Source organism: Kryptolebias marmoratus, linkage group LG18 (assembly GCF_001649575.2).
Source record: "Kryptolebias marmoratus isolate JLee-2015 linkage group LG18, ASM164957v2, whole genome shotgun sequence".
In the NCBI taxonomy this organism is placed as follows: Eukaryota; Metazoa; Chordata; class Actinopteri; order Cyprinodontiformes; family Rivulidae; genus Kryptolebias; species Kryptolebias marmoratus.
The window spans coordinates 15,552,521-15,574,011 of record NC_051447.1 but is presented as its reverse complement, the minus strand read 5'-3'; the positions used below and the strand labels follow the sequence as shown (position 1 = coordinate 15,574,011).

The 21,491-nt window shown below is 39.4% G+C and overlaps 1 long non-coding RNA gene across 1 annotated transcript in view; it reads right to left on the bottom strand.

The window, feature by feature from the left end:
* The window catches only part of LOC112450785, a 241,257-nt gene that overhangs the window by 52,870 nt on the left and 166,896 nt on the right, over positions 1–21,491 (bottom strand). The gene's annotated exons all lie outside the window — the stretch shown is intronic.

Here is a 21,491-nt window from a genome sequence, read left to right as displayed (position 1 = left end):
CTCATGATTTAATTCTGTATGTGACTAAGCTGAGAGTCATCCCATTTCCATTGGCTCTGTAGTCTCTTTCAGAGAACAGTTCCACCATATGGCTGCAAAGAAGAGCCTCTCTAAGCCGCTTCTGGCGAATCACGAATCACCAAAAGAGCCACCCGTGTTTCACAAAGAATATGAAGCCAGCATCAAGGAATAATACAAAGAGGTGTGGAGTATAACTCAGCCATGATGACGTGCAGTGCTACACAGATTTGGACACTTTAGATTTTACAGTCGGCTAGTTCCACAAACTGTCACCATCACATCACACCGTTGACCCATTAAGCCCATTTCCCCTTTCATATGTCGACCATTACAGCTCTGTTGCTACCTCGCTTGGTGGCTTAGAGGTGCGTCAGCAGTGGGTGGACTTCAACTTCTCTAAATTCAGACATCTAGTGGGAACCTGGAGTTTGAAGCTGGAACGGGACCAGCTTCCTCATTTCATGGGACTCTAAAAATGCACATGAACCCCCCTGGTGTTGACTTATGGATTCAAATAGTTCTTGTGCTTTAAACAAACCTAACTGGCAGGACTTAAAGTCTCACATCCTTTGTGCACAGATGCTGGTTCCAAAAAATACAATATAAAGAGCCACAGTGAACCAAGATCTTTTGGTTTCAATTCTCAATAGAAAAAAGGTAGGACTTTACAGTAAGACTTCTTTTATGGTCCATGCTCTAAAGGGATAGTCAAATCAACTTTGAAGCGATGTTCTGTCAAATAGTTACCAATAGTACCTTATCAGCTGTGACAGTCAATGCATTGAGTCATGGGACAAAGACAAAGGTCTTTGTCCATACTAGGCTACTGGCTAGTCAAAGTTCTAGTAGTTGCAGTTAATTTGGGTAATTAAAAATCAAGGACTCAGATGGAAGCTCATCCATCATTCATTTGGGTACAATACACAACAGATTTCTAACAAAAGGATACAACTTTGTGTATATAGAGAGGCTTTTATACCCTGTATTTACATATATCACTGATGACAGTCAAACAGTTCACACAACAGGTTTCACATACACATGAATAGAAACCGCCATGGCATGCGGACGTCTTTTTTCAGCTCGACCTGGGTCACCATGACCACGCAGATGGTCTCCTTTATCCATAGGTCACCTAATACTTTCCAACCTTGATCTCTGAACAATCATTTACCATTCTTAAAAAAAACAAACTGCTTTCTGCGCCCATTTATTGTTCCTTCTTAATGTTTATAAAACAACTCTCTCAAAACAGACTTATCGGTGTAAAAGAACACCACATTAACTAAAATCAAACCTCAATGCATGTGAGTGGAGCACAGATAGACTGTGCATGTGCAGATATAGTCAGTGGCTTGGCACCATACTTGTATATAGTCTATGGTTTGCTCTTATGCACTTTTGTAGGAACAGTTCAGTTGAAAGTCAGCAACAAACTAAACAAACTGTCATGCAAAATTGTTGAAGCTTAATATTTGTTTATGTAGCATTATTTCACACCAGTATACCGTTTAAGAAATCGTTTTATAAGCCTGAGTATATAAAAGTGAGCACTCGTTTGGCTAGTCATTAGCCTAGCCTCTGTGCTCAATGACTGTTGCCATGGCTGATAAAGTACTAACTATTGATAACTATTTAACAGAACATCACTTCAAATATGAGCAGATTCCCACATTAACCCCCTCATGCTGCCTCAGTCCTTCCACAAATCACACCTAGTCCACCAGAAGGCGTCTCAGTCCCGCTCAAAGTGTTTTTGTGTGTTTCTTTAACCTTCTCTTTACCTGCGGCTATTACCACTCCCGCTTTACTGACAAGCATATTACAGTTTGATAGATGGGTAAGCTCTTTTTTTTTTGTTTAAGTTGGTACATTCAAACTACTCTATTTTGGAAAGAAAAATCTTCTGGACGGAACTTAAATCCCACATGAAAAGAACCAGCGAGCTGTCACCGTTTAATCCACCGCAAGGATGGAGAAATTATGTTTCCTGCTGAGTCTTCAAATATTTCAAACATTTAAACCACCTTGTTCTTTTGAAAAAAAAGAAGAAAAAAAAAAAGCCACCTGTACTGAGGCAGATATTAAAACATTCTCTAGGAGGGCTTATATACGAGCGTTCCTGCTGGTTATGTTTTAATATTCATTTTGCAGGGATTGTTGTCAGGCGGAGGGAGATTTCACGGTGAAGTCCTCCTCCTGTAGAATATACAGGTTCAACACTGTATTTATGCATTTCACAGGTCAGTGACTGGCAGGTCGTTTTCATTTAATAAACAGTGGTGAACAGCATTTTCTCACTTATAATATGCATGTACACTGCACTACAATTTTATGTAGAAGTATGTACTGCAGGAAGGTACTGCCTAAACAGCTCACATTTATTCCACTTTTATTCAGGCAAAAGATAAACAAAGGATAATTGTTTTTTTCTGCTCTCTTTTATCCTACAAGGGAAATATTTAATTTCCCTTTTATCCGAGATAAGATATAATAAAACTTCCAGCTCCGTGTGGGCTGCAGAAAGCAATGTTCCATTTGCTACAGGCACTTTTATATGTTTGAATTATCAGCGTATTAAAGTTACAAACTTCCACGTAGGTCAGGCGATGTACCTACAGGCAGCTACATTCCACTGAAAAGTGAAAATGTCAACATGCATTTACAATCCTGCTGCAAACACCATATTTAATGCCAAGGTTTGCTTTTAAGAGGCCTTCAAAGATTGGAGACGTAAACAGCTGACTTATAGAGAGCCGTAACAAAGCAATGTTTACTTTTATAACAGAGTGAAAATAGATTTTTCTGAGTTATTTGACACAGTTTGTTATCGTGGTGACCCTTTATTAATTAGAACAGCAGTTTTATTGCAGCAATTCAATTGATTTTTGTCTTTTCGATGTATTTAAGTGCAAACCACTGACAAATGAGTCTTTCACACCTGTTTTTTTTTTTTCTGAGCAGAAACATTGTTACCCTAAACACGCATTCCCAACATTTCCTGTAAAGCAGAAGCAGAATGTTGCTGCAGATTCGGTTCGACTTGTCAAAGAGCGAGCAGTCAAAAGCAATTTGTCTGTGCGGTCGCATTTCTATTCTGTCAGACCGCTTCCTGTCTGCCTCCCCACTACCATTACTCCCAGCATGTCTCTTTTCAAAGTGCTCCGTTTTTATTTCCAGTCTCTGCATAGCAATTACTGCTAAACTCAGCCGGCATGCACACATATCTACAAACATGCAAACTGGAGCTCTCAGCATCAAACCGTGTAGGTCCAAAAATTTTTCAGGAAATGGGGGGAAAAATAATCCTGTTTTAACATAAACTCTGATTTATTCAAGTTTTATGAAGTCAGATGACATTGCTAGTGTTTAACTTTACTACTTATGTTATACTTTAATGTTTCCCTGCTTAACACAGAATTGTAAAAAATAAACAAAATGTACTGAAAATATGGTTATCCCCTTTTCCCGCCCCCCAGAATTATCGATTGCCTTCAAGTAATTCTCGTTTTAGTTTATTTCAAGTAACAACTGCATCATTTCTTTTAAAACATACCCCTCATATATTGCAGTAACTATTGTATAGTTTATCAGAAATGGGACAAACAGTTCTTTACGTTCATTTCTGCATGTGCTGTCATCAATCCAGCCCTCAACAGCTTCAAGAATGAATCAAACTGTAAACGTAATGTGAAAAGGTAAAACCAAGTTTTAGCTAAACCCAATAAAACTGGCAAAATATAAATTTCTTTGACATGCTCCATAAAGATACTGCACTGTAATCACCATTGTCCGTTCGTAATAACCATTACTTGCAATTAAACAATACATTTTGAAAAGTAAAGGGATAGTCTGGTCATTTTTTAAATTGATTTTCTGTCGTGTTTTCAGTCGTTAGCACCTTATCAGCCATGACATCAGCTGCAGAACACGTAGGATGAAGTCTTCAGGCTTTCCAACTGGCTCGCCAAACTGGGCTTATAAATCCAACTGTTGGTAAATGGTAAATGGCCTGCACTTGTATAGTGCTTTATCTAGTCCAAGGATCCCAAAGCGCTTGACACTACAATCAGTCATTCACCCATTCATCCACAAACTGATGGTGGTGAGCTACATCGTAGCCACAGCTGCCCTGGGGTCGGCTGACAGAAGTGAGGCTGCCATTACACCGGTGCCACTGAGCCACTGTTTTCCCCCCAAAATATCCTACCGGTGTGAAAGAACCCACCATTCTCAACCGTCACTCCGCAGATGTCAGTCTCCCGAGGTAGCGCAACGTATGAATCTGCATAACCAGCACATACGGTCAGTCTAAAGGTTTACTCAACTCCTATTTATTAAAATAGCATATAAAAACACTTCTGTCTAATAATTCATACTCTGAAACTGATGCCACACTGATAAGGTGCTAACTATTGGTAATTATTTGACAGAATGTCACTTAAAAAATGACCAGACTATCCCTTTAAACTCCACTTGAAATTTGCCAAATAACATTTTTTGTTTTAGTTTTAAGACTAAAAATACTATTAGGCTTAATGAGTCTGTATTATATACTTAATTTGCTAGTTATCTACAAATAAATTTAAACAGGTTGTATTGACCATCAAAATTTATTTCTATTTTTTGCAGTGCAGCTGCTTCAGAAAGCTGTGCAACCTGGGGGTTTGTTGATTTAGTTACCCATCATATTGATAAATATGTGACTAAGTTGGGCTATAGATGCTCCAAAATAATTAAAAAAAAATCCAAATAAAACATTTGGATTGAATGTTGGGATAAAATGCCTCCACAGAGAGCTTTTTCACTAATTGGACGACCCGTTTTTTCTCTTCCAAACAGATGATTGGTTCCCCGGGCTGCTGATTGATTGCTGCCTTCCGTTTTCTCACTACAGTTTCCTGCATGAAGTGGGGCCCGCCGTTTGTGCCGGGGTTGGATCGATGCGGGAACTAATGAGATATTCAAATGCATGTGCTCGCATTAATGATAGATTGGGTCTGGATCATAAAAAGGAAGCCCACTTACCAGCAGGCCAAAATAACTTTAAGACAAAGGAGCATCTTTTTGTTCTTAGGTGGGTTTTATGCTGTAAGCCTTCTGGCACAGATGTGCCGTCACTCCCATCAGATTCATTAGCACTACAGAGGCCATCGATATTCACGATGGCCCTCATTAATCATCAGCAAACACTAAAGTTCTGTCGTGAAATGGAGGAAGAGCCACCTACAGATAGTCTCAGTAAAGAAGCCTTTTTTGCTGCAGGCTTGTTTACATTTCCTACAGATCCACCTGTGAAAAGACCTCCTGCAGATTTTGCTCGCCATTAGGCAGATAGGTTTGAAGAGGAGTTAGGTAACAGTTTTTTTTTAATGCTGGTTACAACAGAGCTTTGAAGTAGAGCAGACCAGTTTCCAAGAATTTCTAATTTAGATAATGAATACCTACAGAACCGCTATTTGCAAAAGCATGCATAAAAGCCAATTTGCTCTCTGCTAATTATGCGTCGGACAAATTGATAAAGCACCCGCGCCAAATGTCACAATTTTTCACTTAGCCAGGGTAGCATTTGAAAGGAGGAGATGGGGAATGATGGGAGATTTCTAAAACTTTAACCTCGATGAGTTTGCCTTAGGAGGTCTTTGTGTGCAAGATCCATATAACTGTAACTTAGGGCTTTCAGATAACAAAAAATAAATAAATTCCACAGATAAATCTATTTCAGCCACACCCAGCCTCTAAAAGATCCTAAAAAAGAAAATATTTCTCTCTTCAGCAATTTCAAAGCTTCAGATTGTAGGGTTTTTTTTTTTTTTGCAGAAAGAAAAAAAAACTGGGAGTTTGATCAGAACAGCAATAAAAGGCGCACAGATAAAAAAAAAGGAAACGTCAGTGAGGATGAGAGACAGTTAAAATAAACAAAACCTTTGTTTTTGGATAGCTGGTTTTGTCATTTACCGTTTCTGTTCACTTGTAAAACGGGGTGACAACACATGCTGGCAGCGACACAAAAATAAAGAAATTCAGTTAAAACAAACCAAACATGAAATCTGTTTCAGTTCATCTAACGTGCCGACTGAACTGGGTTAAAAATGTTTATCCTGAGTGACGAGATGAAAAGCCTGATCATGTGATTGAACTAATAACAGGCTGGCAACAGCATCTTTAAAGCTGCAGTGTAATTAAATCAAAGGTCAATCATTCCTTAAAGGACTACATCTTGACCATCTTATGTTGAGAAATGACAGAGTTTTGGTCAAACCTTGAAAGTAACGTACAATCCCATGCCATATCGCGATTTCTCACATGATCTGTTAACACTTGGAGAATGTGTTGTGAATCACTGTCAGCTACTAGCTATGGTAGTAAATTCAACATGTTGTAAATGTACACCCACTAATTACCGTCAGCTTCAATTAAATCCATGAGATATTTTGCTAACTGATAGTCAGGATTGACCAACAGTTGATAGCAAAGCAAAAACATCACGCAATGAGAGTGATTTTAGCTCAATATCTGTAAAACCGACTGAGTTTTAGCCATCTTCGTGTTTTCTAAGGTCAGCTGGTGGCCATCTTTAATTCTTCTAGCTCCAGAAGTTAATCAGCTGTAGATGTACATCCAATGATTACTTCCTAAAAGGATCATTAAGACTTGTTCAATGGTTCATGAGACATTTTGCCAACGGTACAGCTAAAAACTCACACAGCCATGGGGCAAAAACATGATTGCTCCACCTTTGGGTGATAATGAAATGAAGCGTAAAAAGATCTCATTTGAATCAGTAAAAATTACTTTCATTTTGTATAAATCACATTTAAAATGTGAATTCGTTTAATGTTTTGGTGATAACATTAGATTTTAATGTCCTGCTCTGATTCAATTTGCCTGATTAAAAAGAAAATTTAATTCAATTCATGACTTTTTTCTTATTCAGTGACATTTATTGTAATATTGTCATGTTTAGGCACTGGTAATTATTACCATTTCTATAACTGTTTGATGTTTTTATTGTAAAAAAAAAAAAACATTCTTTCATCAAAGTCAGCAATGGGGAAAAGCTACACCTATGAATTTGCTTTATAAAAATGGTGTGTGTGTGTGTGTGTGTGTGATAAGTTGATCCACTGCACTTGAATAGTTTAGTCCAAAAGCACCGTTGACTCTCAGATGAATATAAGATGCTGTGTAAGCACACACACACCCCGATATGGCACAGGGCCACTTCTTCTTTGTGCCAAATCACCAAAAGAGAACGGCCACCTCTAACGGTCGTATCTCACTGGACATTTGCCAAGCAGTCCCCAGAATGTCTCAGAACATTTACAGGGTTTCTCAATTATCTTGGTGGCTCGCAGTCTTGTCACTTGAATTATGAATATGTTCAATAATAAATTTTCTCTCCAAATAGTCGCCGAGCCATCTTGGGTGTCTCGAACCTTTTTAAATTTAGTTTTCGGAAATTCTCAAGCTGTATTTTAACACCTGCATGGAACAGAGAAACAGTGGCTACAGCCCTGCATTGCCAGATCTCAAAGCTACGCTGATAAACACGGATTAAAAACGGATCCAAATCTGCGTATTTTAAAACCAGCGCAGTTGTGACTGCCAAGGTGGGTACAAAACAGGCCAAGGCAGGTCTGAAAAGGGCATAGCTGTGTGACGAAACAACGTAAACAGTCTAGATTACAGTTTTGCGAGCTGTGCACTTGAAAATAGGTCATAATTTTCAAAAAAATGGGCCCACAAAACTCCGCCTCATGGCTCGCTGGTTGCAAACACTCAGAATTCATTGAGACTGCGAGTAGAAATTTGCCGTAATTTAGAGTCACCAACTAGTAGTCCAAGTTCAGTGAGGTACTACCTTTACTAAGGACAACACTACCAACAGGGGGGTAGGAGGTCAAAATGGAAGGTTCTGTATTTTCAATTTCAGAAAAGTCAACTACAAAGCATGTTCAACACAACAGGCTCTCTTTGTATTTTCTCAAAACAATTTAGAGATAACAAGTATGACTGAGCAGCGGTGATCTCCGCTAACCCAGACTGTTCTTTTCAGCCTCTGTGTGAGCTGCCAAAAAATGGTCCATTTCACTTATTTAAAAGCAAGAGGAGATTAAATGAACAGAGGCAAGAGGCATAAGAAGAATTTTAAAATTATTAAAATAAAAACTGACAAATAGGCCGACAGAGCAACGCTAACAGAAAAAAAACAGTGTGCCAATAGGTAAACTGATGTATCCCTGCTGTTTGTCAGCATGGATACAATCAGAGACAGTTTTTTAATCTGCGTAATAAATAAATCCAATAAAAGCAGGGAAGCAAGACTACATATCAGGATACAACATATATAGGCCTTTTCACCACCACAAAATAAATGTAAAACTAATTTTATTTGGCTGCTCGGAAAGGCTTTACAGGTGTTTTTTTGTAGAGCTCAACATGCTTGGTTATGTAATATACCGTCTTTTTCCCAGCAGCAACACATGTCAAAGACAGGACAGGGGGAAACAAAAGACTGAAAAGTAAGTGGTACAAATAAGAAGGAGCTGGAGGAGCATTTCACAGTTAAGCAGGTTAACTGGCAACAGGTCAGAGAGAGGACTGGGTATAAAAACAGCATTTTAGAGGCTGAATCTCTCAGAAGTAAAGATAGGCAGAGGTTCACCAGTCTGCAAAAATCTGCATCTAAAAATGGTTTAACGATTTCAGAAGAATTATCCTCAACAGAAAATTGTGAAGTGATTGAATATCCCAACATCTACGGTTCATGAAATCATCAAAAGACTTCAAGAACCTGAGGTCAAAGGTCAAGGCTGAGAGTCCGTATTGGATGTTGGTGATCTTGGGGCCCTCGGGGGCCACTGCCTTAAAACCGGGTCTGGTTCTGTTCTGGACATCAGGAACACTTCCACAGATCGTCGTCTGTAAACACAGCTCACCGTGCCGTCCACAGATGCTGCTTAAAGCTCTATCAGGCAGAGAAGAAGCCAGATGTGAACAGCATTCAGAAATGCTGCCGTCTTCTCTGGACCAAAGCTCGTTTAAAATGAACTGAGGCAAAGAGGAGGACTGTTTTGACATCAGATTAATCCGAATTTGAAATCTTTAGAAACCTCGGTTCAAATGTCTGCCTCTCTGATAGTATGGGGGTGCATTAGTGCCTCTGGCATGGACAGCTTTCACATCTGGAAAGGCTCCATCACTGCAAAAAAGTACCTCCAGGTTTTAGAACAACATCTGCTCCCATTCAGACCAAGTTTTTTCAGGGAAGGTCTTGCAGATTTCAGCAGGACGATGTTAAACCACAAACAGCCTCCATTCTAACAGCACGGCTTCATAGAAGAAGAGTCCAGGAGCTGAACTGACCTGCCTGCAGTCCAGACCTCTCAACCAGCTGAAAACATCTGACACAGCATAAAACAAATTATTCTGCAAAGACGACCCAGAACTCCTAAATAGCTGGAGTCCTCCATCAGACAAGAATGGGACATTCTCTCCAAAACCTCTAACAGCTGCTCTCAGTTCCTCAACGTTTACAGACTGAAAAGAAGAGGTGATTGTTAGGGAAAGTGCATGGCGAACCCAGAATGCAGACTCGTGGTGGGCTAAAATAAAACTGATTTATTAACAAAATAAAACCAGAAAATGAAAAGCTGACCAGGCAGCAAGAAAATGAAATAACAAAAACTTAAAAAAAAAGATGAGCGAAAACACAAAGCGCAAAAACATGGCGTGGACCAAAATACCCACAGCAACATGGGCAACAAGGAACACAGAACAGACAGACAGGAAAGGACCAGCGAGGAATGAATGAAAAGAGACCGGTTTTAAAGAACAGAGGGTGAGAGGAAAATGAGTTGCAGCTGGAAACATGACAAGGAACAGGTGAGATGGGCGTGGCAGGCAGACCGGAAAATTACTGAGCAGAGGACAGGTGAATGGTGACACAGATAAACACAGAAAGCCAAATGACACAAGAACTAAACCCAAGATGAACAAGAAATAACAAAGAATTACAGAAACACTAAACAAAGAACCAGAAGCAAAATAAACTCAAAAATACTTAAATCTATGACAGTGATGCTTCAACTTTGAGATATGTTGCTGCCATAAAATTCAAAAGGATTTTTATTAGTTTTACCATTTGATATGTTTACTATGCTTCATAGTAAATAAAATAAAATGTACACAATGTCCCAACTTTTTCCAGTATTAGGGTTGTTGTACTACAGTTTGTTCAGGCAATTAAAATGTATACCATCTTTATGTAGAAGACTGAAAGAGAGTTCTACTTTCTGAAAGTTATGGTCGATAATTCTATATTTGGTCGGTGTCAGTCAAGGTTTATCAATGTTTTATCATCTGACATCAACAAAGATTAAACCGTTCTTCCTAAATCTTGTTTCAGTCTAACTTCTGGGAAACAAACAAAAAAAGAACAAAAAACAATGGCAGGTTGGCCTTTTTCTGACCACAGTCTGCAGATGAAGTATTTGTTCGATTACCATTGCGGTTCAACTACAATGGTAATCGAACCAAACTGCTTTATAATAAAATTGCTAAATAAATAGCTCAGTCTTCGACAGTGTTTTAGTGCTAGCATTTCGTGAAGAGAGTTGTGGATTGTATTAGATCTGGAAATAATTCAGCTAAGGAAAACCTGCAATGTCTGCAGTGAATCTCAGTGCAGGAAAAGTGCAGCACCGTACTTCTGAACCATGCATGATATAAATTACTGTTCAAACGTGTTCCCACTGACAGCGTGGCAAGCATTTTTATACACGGTACTCATCAGTTTGCTCAAGTCTTAATGCTGATGAAGCAAGAGGAAGGAAAAGACAGCACGTCTTCCTGCTGCCTGCCAGGCTTGTTTACACCGACGTTTTAAACTTGCTCCCAAAATGAACACACAAATGGCTGCAGTCTACCATCAATCATCTCCCCTTCCCCCCACCAAGCCCCCCTCTGGTACACGTAGATGGCAGCTCTGTGTGATTCCATACGTGCTGGAGTTGCATGCTGCTTCCTGTAATGTTATACAAAAACAGCCATATTCCTTCAGTTCATTACACGCTTCCATGGAAACTAGAGCAACAATAGCCAAGGCTGCGTGTTTGATCTTCATTATCTTTTTGATAAATCCCCCTTTACTCTCGCCTCTCTTCTTTTGTCACTGATGATATTTGTTTTTACTCTCCTCTACAGCGTGTTTGCTCTCATCTGCAGATAAGACAAATCCACCAGTTTAGATTAGTTCATGGCAAAGCCGAATGACCGTTTCATATTGATAATGATTGGGTTTTACATAAATTAGTCGTCTAGATTTGCAGCTGAAATGAAGGGAACTGGACAATGACAGGGTGACAATCTACTTTTCTCCATGATATATGCATTCAGCATGATGCTTCTACTGACTCAAAGCTGTCCTTTGAAATAAAAGTGACCTATTAAAAGGCTTTGTGTTAATTGTGGAGTCAGCGGCAGGCTTTGGAACACCACCGCATTCATTATTGTCCCAGCAGCAAATTATTCTCTCTGGAGGACATGTTAAAACATTTTCCTCTTAGAGGGGAATGAAAAGCTCGCGCATGGTTTTGTGAAGACACGCTGTTGCATTGTTGAGATCAGTAAAGAGAAATGACTGAAGAAAAAGTCTGAAACATAAATGAGTAAGAGGAAAAAAAAATGAGAAAGCTCTTGATGTATGTACTTTCCATGGAGATGTGCGGCATTTCTTTCAATTCTCTCAAAACGAAAAGCTGTCCTCGTTTATCTGAAGCTGGTCCAAAAGAACATGGATGATAATGAGGGCCCGGCTGCTCTGCGTTGGTCTTACAGGCCATTAGTGGGAAAGGATCCACTCTGGACGATAATTCCAAGGCATGAATGTTTCTGGCTTTATTGCCTTTTCTTCTAGGACCAAAGCCGTTGGGTTGTCGGGACAATCACTATGTATTTAACAAGATGATGGAACGACGAAGAAAGTCTTTGTTTGTATTTCATGGTGAAGGGTAAGGTGAGAAAAACATACTGCTGAGCATGATCAAAACCAAAAAGAAGGAAAGATAATGGGGGAGATTCAATCCAAGGGGATGGGGGCCACTGTCAGAACAAAGTGGCGTTAAACCCACACCAGTGAAGAGAGGCAGATTTGCTGCTAAAACTGCAGTAAAACCACAAAATTCAGATTTAAACTGGCAAGTAAATGATTTAACACTGATTTACATTGGGGCTTTAAGATTAAGTCTTTACATTGAAAAAGGAATGGAGGGGTGGTTATGACTGTTGCCTCATGGTTGGGAGCATGTTTAAAACTTGTTTTTTTTTTCTCTGCATTGTTGCTAAATAAGTGACATTTTGCCACTGTATTTTGCAAGTATTTAGACCCCTCCAGTAATTGTTTCTCAAAAAAAGTGACTAACAACAAATCCAGCAACTTTTTCTGGTTTTATTTATGACTGATGTGAAAACGTCAGTCTTCTCAATGAGCAGTGGGTGCTGCTGCGGGCCCCTGTCAGCACTTACAGGCAGCCCAGTCATGACACAGCGTCCCTCCCAGCTGCAGTCAGACCAGGAGATGTTAACCCTTCTGCACCCAGACTGCAAAAGAATCACACGTGTGTGAAGCCACCACTGGCTGATCCCACTCTGGGTTACAGTCAGTCAATATTAGATTCCAACATTAAACAAACCAGACTTGCACACATCCATTTTCTTTACCCACTTCTTGTTTTTGGGTCGTGGGGAGCTGGTGCCTATCTCCAGCAGTCACTGTGCGAGAGATGGGGTAGATCCTTGAGAGGTTGCAAATCCATCACAGAGACAAACATTCACACTCTCACTTACACCTTGGGACAATTTAGAGCAGAGGTCCCCAATCCTGGTCCTGGAGGGCCACTGTCCTGCATGTTTTAGGTGTTTCTCTGCTTTGACTTACCTGATTTAAATGAATGAGTGATTAACAGGTTTCTACCAAATTTGAAGATCTGCTGAAAAGCAGGGAAAGAACTAAAACCTGCAGGATAGTGGGCCTCCAGGACCAGGATTGAGGACCCCTGATTTAGAGTAACCAATTAACCTAACACATAATTTTGTTCTGTAGAAGGAAATTGGAGTACGCAGAGTAAACCCACACATGCAGAGGGAGAACATGTAAACTTCACCCAGAAAGGCCCCAGGATGGGATGTGATCGAGCAACAGCTCCAACTACTGCACTGCCCAAACCAGACTTAAAAACACTAAACCTAAAACTAATTTCAAAAACAGAACTTGAGTCAATTTCGCTGGTCCCAAGGCTGGAAAAAACAGACCATTAATTTGTAGTTCTAAACAGAGTGCTTTTTACTCAATTTTTGTCTCTTCCGTGATGTTATTCCTGTCCTTTTCTGTGCATTACAATTACACAAACATGGACAATTCTATAAATTAGGCAATGACATCATTTAGCACTTTTAAGAACAGCCAATAGCTACTTCTCTTACCAAGGTGTTTCCAGTACTGTTTTTCAGGGGTATTCTGGTTTCCTCGCACAGTCCAAAAACCATACATGTTAAATTTAAAATCTCCAATTAATGTATGTGTGGTTAGTCCAAAAGTTTAATTAACTCCTGGGAGACCAATATATTTAACAGCCTCAGGAGACATACAGACGTTGTTTCGTTGAGAAAACGCCATCATATTAGCTAATGTAGCGTTCTTTCACACCTGCATGACATTTTTGAAAAAAAATTAAAAATTAAAGGGCCCCAGTTTGGCTAGCCATTATCTTAGCCTGGAAAAAGTCTAATGAATGCTAACTAAATGGCAAAACAAGACTTCAAACCCAGACAGTCCCTTGAAGGTAAAAGTAGTTTCTTTGTTAGACCTGTTATGAACCGGCAGCTTATCCAGAGTGTAACCAGCCTCCTGCCCATTGACTACTGGAGTTAGCATCCTGTGACTTCAATCAGGAACAAGCATGTAAAGAAAATGGAAAGATTAACAAAAAAACTCCATCAAATTGAACACATTTACCTCAGACAAGTGCATGTACTCCCCCCTCACACAGCTGGTTGGTTGATTGTTTGTCATCCACCCCCCACTAGTGTATTTTCATACTTCAATCGTCCAAATTGGATATTGTTTATGATGCATGATATTAAGAACAGGCAGACTCTGGAGAGACTTGTGACAGTCTCGTCAGCTGAGTGAACAAGCTAACAAACGCTTCCAAGTGATTCTTGTTGATGCTTGGAGACACGAGGCTCCTCACAGCACAACAAAGGGACATTCATTCTATATTTATGCCGCCACTGAAGTGTCAGAAATATTGATGACCCTGGGCAGAAATTATCCTGCTTGTCAAAATAGAATTGTGCAAAATACAAGGGTTTTTTCTCCTTTCATCCAGTGCACTGCTTGCAGCCTCTCATCATGGAACCAGTGATTGAACCAGCACAAAGCCCTGGAAGACTGAATCATTGTCGGGCTAAATTTAAACTAAAGTCATCTGCCAGTTTGTCTCAGTGATGCACAAAAATGCTCTGAGGTTAAGAAAGTTACTTTCTTGACTTGATTGGGATAAGCTTTTTTTTTTATTATTGCCATTAGGGAATAAAAACAAATGTGGAAACAAGTGAAACTTGAGTTTGTATTTTGACGTGAAAATGTGGCAGGAGATGAACTCTTCCAGCGGATGACAACTTCTTTTGGTTTCGTTTGTTGTAATCATCACCCGAAGGCAAAGTGGTGATGATGGTTTTGCCTGTGTCTGTTTTTAGTATTAAAGTATTTCATGAAGCACAGAACTCATTTTAATGAAACTGTCAGAAAGTAATCAATGGAAGTCAGATATACAAGTAATTAACTTTTGGAGTGAACCCTATAAAGATGATCACCACAGCTAATTGACCTTAGCTAACAAAAACAGCTGTAACTTGGTCAGTTTTAGAGATACTGAGATTAGGTGTCACAGTAGCTCAGTAATCCCAACAACACATCTCACAGGACCTCTCTGTATGACATGAGGTCGCTCACAACATTATCAAGGTTCGACCAGAGTGGCTACAACTCCATTCATTCTCAGCATAAGATGCTCTTGGTTTAAAACCTCTGGCCTGAAAAGTGGCGGGCGATGTGCAGTTCTTTAAGAAATGGTAGGCCTTTAATCCAAATTATTTATTTTTTTTCCCCCCTCAGCACGGACCTGTAAGTAACAGATGAAACTATTGATTCCCGTTCATCGATCGATTCCTTTATTTCCTCAACTCAAAGTTCACCATCAAACCCTTAACCACAAACAGCCGGGCAAGACGGGGAAAACAATCAAAAAATAACGAAAAACATCGGCGCTCGGGAAAGACAATGGCAATTGATCAGGCATTCGGTGGGAGAGGTGGCATCTCTCCTATCAGATTCATTAGTTTCCCAGCCGCTCTGACATTTCCATTTGCACAGTCCAATTGACAAAATAAAATACCCGTTCGGCTCTCATCCCTCAGCTCCACAACGGGTAATCACTCCTGCATGGCACCACTCACCCCCTCCGTGTCTCCAGTGAGGACTCATCATGACAGAGGATAAAATATAAACAGAACACATGCCTTTTTGCAGAGTGAGCAGACCACAGAGCATCCCTTCAGTCTGGGGTCACTCATATAAATCACATCAGGGAAGGGCACCCTTCAGTTTATTTATTTTCTTCCCATCGCCTCCAGTTTGGGCTTTTTAGAAAAATAATGAAAAAAGAAAAAATCCCCACCAGTCTATCTTGCTCTTCCTGCATACCTAAATAAGATCTCCTTGAATCACTGTCAGCAGGCTATTGACTAGCTGCACACTCTCGAAGGGAGTCTCTCAGCCATCCATTTTGTTTAGTCACAACTTTTTTGACTCCCCCACAGGAGAGGTCAAACAGGCTCTTCTGAAAAGAGACTCTGAATGCAGGTAAATTATAGAAACTGAGTGGCAGCTTGGAAGGCAGCGAGGATAAGCCCCAGCTGTTAAATGAACCCGGACAACCTCAGGATTTCTTAACGATCTTTTCCAAAGCCAGACCAGAAAAATACATGGGATGATTATACAGCAGATCACGGAGATACCTTTCAGTTTTGTTCTCTTTGGCTCCACACGTCCGGTACTTTTTCTCCTTTCTACCGTTAAATTTTCCTGTCCTCTACTTTTTCGAGCATTTATCTTCTCTTCGGCATCCTCTGAATTCCACCTATTTGGAGCGGCGGCAACATGCTGAGAGACTTTGGTAGAATCTGATGATGCTCCCTTCCAACAGTGGCATTTAATCAATCGAAATCCTATTTTGGTGATGAGCAGAGAGGAAGTTGTTTTTTTCATGAGCTGCTCTGTAATAGAATAACACAGCAAGAAGGCCAGGTCCCTCACCACAGGGGACTCTGGAGATTGAGGTGATTGAGTTGTTCCTGGATGCATCTTGAATACTGCCTACACGGACTGGCACGCTTTGCACCAATGTAACTCACACTGCGCCCAATATGAACATATAAAATTGGCAACTGAAAATGTATATGAGGATAAATAAAAGGTCAAACCATTAAATCTTCTTTCATTTGAATTAGGGATAATTTACAGGATTGAGGTGACTTTTCTTGGTTGGTTAAAATCCAACTGGGATCTCTCCAACAGAAATATGGCCCAAAAAATAAAAACATTACATTAATATACAGTTTAATATGCTAAATTTGTTTGAACAAATAAATGCATCACCAGCTGTTCAGCATGGGGGTGGATTCATTTTGCTTCTGCTTGTGTTGCATACAGCAGCAGAAGAGAGATTTCACCAGAAAGGGGGGGAGAATTTAATTCTGGAACAAAAAGTAAACATCGGAAAGAAAAAAAAAGATCAAGGGATATATTAGGAGGAGCAAACAGTTTTGATTACAGTCTCTTAAACTAAAAACAGCTGAATGTCTGGACAAAAGATTGTTAATAAACTTTTGCTTTTCCTTTAGAATTGTAAAACTGCAAAAACAAAAAATAAAAAAAACAAACAAACCCTGTAAAATTCAGTATATAATCACTATAAAATATTAAAAAGGAATTTATCAGATTATTTGAAGTGAGGTTCTGTGGAAAGGCCGTCTCCTATTTGTTTGGAAAAATAGAGTTTAATTCTGACTAGCCGATGGCTAATAAAACTAAAAGTGGATTTCTGCCGTCTTTAAAGAACTCTGATCACAACATTTTCAAATGGTATTTTATAATTATTAAATTTCACTTCCAGCAAAAAAACAACAACCAGAATCCCTGTTATTAGAGCCATATTTTGGGGGTTGTGTTTATATATATTTTTTTTAATGTAATACCTAAAAGTCACTGTGGGTGGCATCATGTGGGGTTAAATGGAGCCACAGGTAACTTCTCAGCAGGTGTGCTGATTGCGGCGGAAAAAGTTTTTTGACTGTCATCGTCGTTAAAAGTGCAGCTTAAAAGAATCGCATCTTGTCGGAGAGCGCAAAATCAATAAATGCTCTAGAACCTCAAGTGTTCATTCAATGGATCCTGACGGACGATGCGTCAATTAAGTGGCAGTCGGAAGCCCCTCAGATAGATTTGTTTTAATTTGTTTTTTATTAAAAACAAGTCACTACACCTGTGTAATATTAAAATTGCATTACCGTAAAGGTTTATTTGCCATTTACCATTTATAAACACTATTTGCATGAACCTGGAATTGTTTTAAGATGCCAACATTTCACTTTAGTCTTGGTCCTATTTCAACTGGCCATTGGTTCGTCAGTATATTCTTAAAGATTTTGTTCAGTCAGTTTGGAAGTCCCCAAGTCTTCCTCCAAATCAAGGCCCCTTTTATATTGAAATGCTACATTAGCTAATTAAACTTTTGAAGGACAGTTTGTTGCCATTTTCTCAACCAAACAATGTCTGTGTTACTTCATGAAAGTTTGTCTCCTGAATGTGTCAGTCCACCGGAAGTTGAGTAAATTTTTGGACTAACCAGACACCGATCAGGAGGACTGATGTATTTAACAGCATCAGGAGACAAAACATTTGTTTAGTAAACCGTATCATGCAAAAGTAAAAGTGTAGAGGTTAATTAGCTGATGTTACATTCTTTTACAAGCCTGAAAAACAATACAAAGGGGTCCTTGTTTGGCTCGCCATTAGCCTAGCCTGGATGAAGACCGCCGCCCATTTCCTCATTCTCTGCCCTCCATAACTGATGTCATGGTTATCGCTTTAAACTATTTTTGCCAAACAGAGATTATTTAAAGAGAAATCTGCAGCAGATAAGATATTAATTGGTTATACTTTTCTACAGAAACTGAGTTCAAAAGATGTGAAATACCACTTTAAATGTGTCATCTTTACCTCTCCTCATTCTGGAAATCGGGTCATCCTTTATTTCACCGGTCATCTGCCCAAACTCAAATTGTGACATGAGAACTGTGGGAGTAGCTGACTCCAAATTTTCACAAAAGTGCAGAACTGTTTACAGCACTAATTACCTATTGATGCAACACCGTATTGATTCGGCATACACGCAGTTCATTAAAGCTTTGACATTTGCTTAAACTCTTAAACATGCAGAGTCAGGTTTGTATGCCTGTGGCCAGGAATATACAATGTAAAATGAGATTTTAATTACATACAGTAATTAACCATGTCGTGGATTTTATGCCAAACATTACAAAGTCATTGAAGAACAAGCACGTCCTTCGTGTGGTGCTCTGGAACCCAACTGTGATTTCACAAAGTGGTTACTGAGGGAAGGGAAGCTTGCAGTATTTCTCACTGACTCGACTCATGAGAATGCTGAAGCTGTTAGACTGCGGAATATGAGCTCTGCATCAGATCTGCCATCTGACAGAAGACGCAGCCCGAGCCTGTGAAAGCCTCCACAACAGATGGACCGATGAGCGGTGGTCAGGTGTGATGCACAGACAAACAAACCTCCTCACACAAGCACAGACGAGGCAATATGCCTTCTCACATAGGGCATGTGTATTGTTAATGCTTGTACAAATTAATATGCACACTGGACATATAGAGACCCGTATCTCCACCAGCCTTGACAGTGAAAAGGCTATGCTAACATACAAGGAAATGTATTTATGCCTGTGCTCAACAGAGCTAAAGGCACTGCAACAATGAAAACGAGAGAACATCAACATCAATTGCAAAACACCTACACTGCACAGACAGACAACACAAACCAACAGTCAGCGGCGCTGCAAACTGTCACAACACATGCAGACGCAACACTGAATATAAGGCAGATGACAACTGAAAGGTTTCCTGGAAAACAAAGGTTGCAGTTTTGTTGAATTTGTATGTTTGCACAAATTATGTGTTTTTAGGAAAATTTGAAAAAAAAAACAAACAAAAACCTACTAATCTAAGATTTAATACAGTAATGTCCACATAATGCAACCAAAGTGTTGAGAAAAAAGGTTCAGCGTTTTTTTCTACATCTGAAAAGTGAAATTTGTTTACAAGTATTTTCATATGTGCGTGTGTTGTGACATGTTTGTCCTTATAAATACCAATCAAACTATTTACGAAGCATATTACGTAAGGGGCTATAGTTATTTGCAAGCAAAAATAGCAGCAGCAGCTAGCTGTAGCACCTATTTTGTAGCCTGGAGCACTCTGGTCCAGAATATCAGTATTTACATTAGAATAACTAATGTAAAACTGGCAAAGATTTATAAAAGGTGCATACTGTATAATTTGCATATTTTATGTTTTTTTCTTTTTTTACACCTTGTTCTATTTAGAGATGTTTGCCAATCCTCTCCTTGGTGAGTGGATTTTATAAGTAGGTAACCAATTAAATATGCTAAGAGCCTGAAAATAAAACAAATTGATTTCATTATTAACCGGTTGGGCAAACCTCTAAACTATATATGGATTAAGTTAATAAGATTAATAATTTGTATGAGAAAAGTTAATTACTGGCCGATTTACAAATGCTAAGCTTTCTTTATAAGCAATCCTTCAGATAACATACTTCTATATATATCAAATTTGCAAACAAATGATTATGTTTACAGTTTGCTACCACTCTACAGGTACCTTAACTCCACACTAGAAGTTAAGAAATTAGTTAGTTGTGCTTTTTGGTTCTGCAGAACACCAGCTACTTTGAAAGAATCGACCGTATTTGAATTTTACATAACAGTAGTATAGCATTTTGGGAAATCGATCTACATTTTTGTTATTCTTTCCTCTGATATGAGGTTCTGTAGTGCAACTATTCATTTAAATGTTATATTTCATCATGTGCAACGTTCAAAGCAGCACTGTACCCCATAGCTTTTAAGTAAGTTGGACTAAAAATTCACTAATAAGGCTTGGGTTTTGTTTTCATGCCTCTCTGGTCCAGTAAAACATTCCCCAGCCCTAAAACCAAGCACCGATCTGTTCAAAAACAAAAAAAAAATGAAGTTCTAATTAGAATTACTAGTGAATAACTCAACATGCACGGAGACTAAGTGCTATTTTACACAGTAAGCGTTGCCTTGTGATCAGCCACTCTTGCACACAAACAATTCACACAAAGGCTGATGCGGGGTTGACTGATGGTGATGATGATGACATGGCACTTGGCGGGTCAACCAACACAGATGGTGGACACCTAGCAATGTCTCTGCCTTGCTGCAGTGTGTTAGATTTGGATCTGAAGCCCAGCGTTCAAGCTGTGTCCTCAGGATTCACAAGTTCAGAGGAGAACGGAGAAAAAAAAAAAAAGAAAGAAGAAGAAACAGCTCAGTCCGCACAGATTAACAGAACAGATGTTCTCACCTCTTCCATCACTGCCATGACAACCACAACGGACTGCAGTGGAAAGTTTATTTAAGTTTGGCTTTGACTGACAGCAGCACAATGACTTCAGTGAGTTCTGCGACTGTGAATCACAGTCGTTATCTCTATAGAGCTCCTTTGAATTCCGGGTCTCAATTTAGCGGCGCTCAGTCTCAGCAGGAACCTTTCATGCGGGCAGACACCCACCTCATAAACACAGAACGGTTCTACTGTTCTCACACTCACTGTATCTTTTAATGGATCAAAATAAGACAAGTAAATATGTGCATGACATTACCTACAAAACTGCAATCTTCTCAGTGATACAAGTCGTTTTTACTGGGGGTACTTTGTAGAGAGATGCAGTACATACAATATATAAAAAAAGAGGGCTATGATTGGAATAGCAATGACCTTTGTTGTATTGATTTTGGATAAGGTTGCTATACGACAAGAACAGGCTTTGTACGTGTATCTGTGTGGCGTTGAAATCTGTGGTATAGCATTTTCTTGGACTACAAACATTATACCCCAATTAGAGTGTGCACTGACACACAACAGGAGCTTTTCAGGGGTAAGCTTCTCCCTTTATTTTATCTAAAGGTAGGCAGTAAAAAGGGGAAGAAACAATGTCCCTGCTCAGTATAAAGTCTGTGTTGCCCAGTAGACAGTAAATATAACACTATCT